Source organism: Pituophis catenifer, unplaced genomic scaffold (genome assembly GCF_029215685.1).
Source record: "Pituophis catenifer annectens isolate HBS135680 unplaced genomic scaffold, rPitCat1.0.hap2 SCAF_1, whole genome shotgun sequence".
Lineage (NCBI taxonomy): Eukaryota > Metazoa > Chordata > Lepidosauria > Squamata > Colubridae > Pituophis > Pituophis catenifer.
In genome coordinates this window covers 1,347,689-1,351,558 of record NW_027256881.1, presented here as the reverse complement: position 1 = coordinate 1,351,558, position 3,870 = coordinate 1,347,689, and positions in this window count along the sequence as shown.

Sequence of the window (3,870 nt, the reverse complement as noted above, 5' to 3'; positions counted from 1 at the left end):
TGGGCCCGGAAGGCCCCTTTTTCGCTCTTCCCAGGCTCCAGAGTCTTTCTAGGAGCCTGGGGAGGGCAAAAACGGGCTTCCCCACACCCCTGTAGGTCCTCCGGAGGCCAGAGACAGCCTGTTTCCCAACGTCCGGTGGGTCCAGAAGGCCCAAAAATCAGCTTGCCAGCATGCACATGCGTGCTGGAGCTGGGCTAGAGCAAAGCTCGCGTGCCCACAGATATAGCTCCGTGTGCCACCTGTGGCATGCGCACCATAGGTTCGCCATCATGGGTGTATATGATGGGTTCATTTGTGGTTGTAAGGCGAGGATTACTTGTAATCTGTTTCGGTGGATCTTGGCTGAAGTTCCTGTTATAAGAAGCATCAAGCAACTGAGTTATGCATTTCTTTTTTCTTTGTTAACCTGACCTTTCCAGATCTACCCAAACAAGAGGATTAAGAAGAAAACCAGAACCGTAAAACTGGCTTTCTCACACTCTGGACTAGGTTTTTTTTTTTTTAAAGTTTGTTATTTTTTAAGACAAACAAACATTTAATACATCAATGATCCCTCCCCTGTGACATCTTGGTATTAACTTCTTCCGTTCTTTTTGTTCTTCTTGTTCCAACAGTTTCTTCTCTCTTAATCGTCATCCAAACCACTATAAAAGTTCATTCCTATAACCATATTCTTGCCATCAAATTTTTACACACAGTTACAAAATTAATCATTTATATCTCTTTTCCAACCCACAATAGAAGTAATTCCATATTCTGAAGTATTCTGATTCTTCCCTATCTTTAATCAACAAAGTTAATCGGTTCATTTCTGCACAATCTAAAATCTTTTTTATTACTTCATCTTCCAAAGGTATTTTCTCTAATTTCCAATTTTGAGCATAAACAATTCTTGCAGCTGTTATTACGTGTATAATCAAATAACTCTCTGGACTAGGTTGTGGGCAAGGAAGACCAGCCACACGGAAGACTTCCAAAATTCAACACGACATACCGTGTTTCTCAGAAAATAAGACCGAGTCTTATTTTCTTTTAGACTTGAAAATTGGAGGCTTTTTGGCAAACGGGAGGAAAATGGGGAAGGGGATTTTCCTGCCTGCCATCCTTCCCTCAGTCTGTGCTGAGCTTGAGGAATGGATGACAGGCAGGAAAATCCCCCTCCCCATTTTCCTCCCATTCTTCAAAAAGCCTCCTGAGCGCCTTCCAAAGAGGTGTAGGAAGTTATCACCCACCCCTCTCCTAGAAGAATGAAATATTTTAGGAAATATTAAAAAAGGCAGAATATTATGTTTCCCTGGATGAGAAATGGAGAAACATCTTTTAAAGACTAAGCAGCTTTCTGCCTCCCACCTTTGTCAATGGACGATTAAGGCCTCAGACAAGCTCACTCATTCCCCCCACCTTTGTCAATGGACCATCATCTTCAACACAATAGGACCCATCTAGCAACAGAAACTCACCGCATGGCACCTGGGAAGATTACATCAGCCAGCAAGGCTAGCTAAGACCCCACCCCCTGGGAGTCTGACAACCAATCAGGATACTCTTTCTGGGCCCCAGAAGTTCAAAGCCAGAGAGGGCCTAAAACCTGGGGACTCACAGCATCTCCGCCCCTTTTCTGTTCAAGAACTCAAGCCATGTGATCCTGTCCACCATTAAACCATCTTTCCAAGCAATCTCCATGTTTCCAGTGTCTTTCCCCACTTGGAGCTGAACTCAGAAGGAGATTTCTTCCAACAGAGGGAAAAAGCAAAGTAGCTGGCCCAACAAGCAGAAGCGCTGCGCCCAGAAAGAGAAGGGCAAAAGCGGTATTTGCGCTGCCCCAAGGGGCCAGTGGGCTGCAGTTGCAGCCGGGCAGTTGCCCCCCCCGCACTGCCACTTGTTCTGGCCACGCCCATTCCCCCCCCAGCTTATTTTTGGGGTGGGGTAATATTAGGCCCACCCTCGAAAAATTAGGCTTGGGCTAATTATTGAGGTGGGTCATGTTTTCGGAGAAACACGGTACTAAATCCCCATTGGCCAAACACAAGGGTTCTGTTTACAGCACAGGCGGTCCCCAAACAAATACAGGTAGTCCTCGACTTACAACCACAATTTCTGTTGTTCAGGAAGACATTTGATAAGTGAGTCTTGCCCCATTTTACGACTTTTCTTGCCCGTTGTAATCACTGCAGTTGATAAGTTACTATGGTGGTGCAGTGATTAGAAGGCAGTACTGCAGGGCTACTTCTGATGACTGCCAACTGCCTGCACCTTGGCAGTTCGATCCTGGCTGGCTCAAGGTTTACTCAGCCACGGCTGAGTAAACCGAAAGGATGGAACGGGTTCCATCCTTTTGGAGGTTGGTAAAATGAGGACCCAGATTGTTGGGGGCAAAAGGCTGACTCTGTAATCTGTTTAGAGACTACTGTAAAGAACTGTGAAGCAGTATATAAATCTAGGTGGTAATACTATTGCAGGCTAACTCTGCTCACTGCCAGGAGTTTGATCCTGATCAGCTCCAGGTTGACTCAGCCTTCCATCCTTGGTAAAATGAGGACCCAGATTCTTGGGGGCAAGAAGCTGCTTAGAGAGGGCTGTAAAAGCACTGTGAAGCGGTATATAAGTTCAAGTGGTATTACTATTGCAGGCTAACTCTGCTCACTGCCAGCAGTTCAATTTTGACCAGCTCAAGGTTGAATCAGTGTTCCATCCTTCCTTACGAGGTCGGTCAAGTGAGGATCCAGATTGTTGGGGGCAAGAGGCTGACTCTGGAAAACCGCTTAAAGAGGGCTGCAAAGCATTATGAAGCGGTCTATAAGTCTAAGCGCTGTTGCTACTAACCCGGTTGTTAAGTGAATCCGGTTACCCCATGGATTTTGCTTGATTAGACGGTCGCAAAAAGTGATCAAATGACCCCATAAGGGTTGTATATATGAACCAGTTGCCAAGCATTTAAATTTTGATCGCATGAGGGTGCAAAAGTTGTGGTTTTGAAAAAACGGTCATAAGTCATTTTTTTCCCCCAGTGCCGTTGTAACGTTGAACGGTCACTAAACGAAACCGCTGCAAGCCGAGGACTACCTGTAAACCACTGCCCAAGTTCATGGTTGACCCATCCCGTGGACAAAACGACTGGATTCCCACGACTCACTGAACCCAATTGCTCACGTGTCGTGCGAACTTGCCCCAGTGAGCCGAGATTTTATGGCAGGAAAGGGTTTCCTGTCCAGGTCAGGATTCCTCGGGGACGATCCCCGTTCAAAACCACCCGGGATGAGCAGCCTCCCGAGATGCGAGTAGCCACGTCTGAACGCGCCTGCAGCATCGCCCACGCCGAGCAATTCAAACTCCGCCGGAGCCAATCACAGCGCAGCAAGTGTGAGCCAACGTTCCATCCGCCTCAAACTTCAATGGCATTAAACGTCTTTCTGATTGAACGGCCTTTCAGCGAATCGTCTTTTCCCGGTTTCCAACGCGAGCCAATCGGAATTAAAAGTCGGCGAGGAAGGTGGGGCCAACGAAAAGGGGAGGCAGAGCGAAAGGAGGGCATCGAGGAGCCGGGCCCGCCTTTGAAAATTAAAAGCTACGCCAAGGGCCAATGAAGCGACGCATGCTGACCCACATCAACCAATCCGGTCTCCCGGTTCAGTTTTCTCCCAGCTCGCTTCGCTATTAACCAACCAATAGGAAAAGGGCGTTAGCTTCCAAGCCACTCAATCGGAGCTCTCGTTTCATCTTGGGGCGTTATCCCAGGCGTTGTCCAATAGGTGTAAAGACGCCCTCGGGAGAAGCCAATGAGGAAGAGGATGGAATGACAACCGACCAATAGAAAGCGCCGTCTCTTCCGCTCAGCAAAGAAAAGGGGCGGTCCGGCCAGGGGAGGGGAGA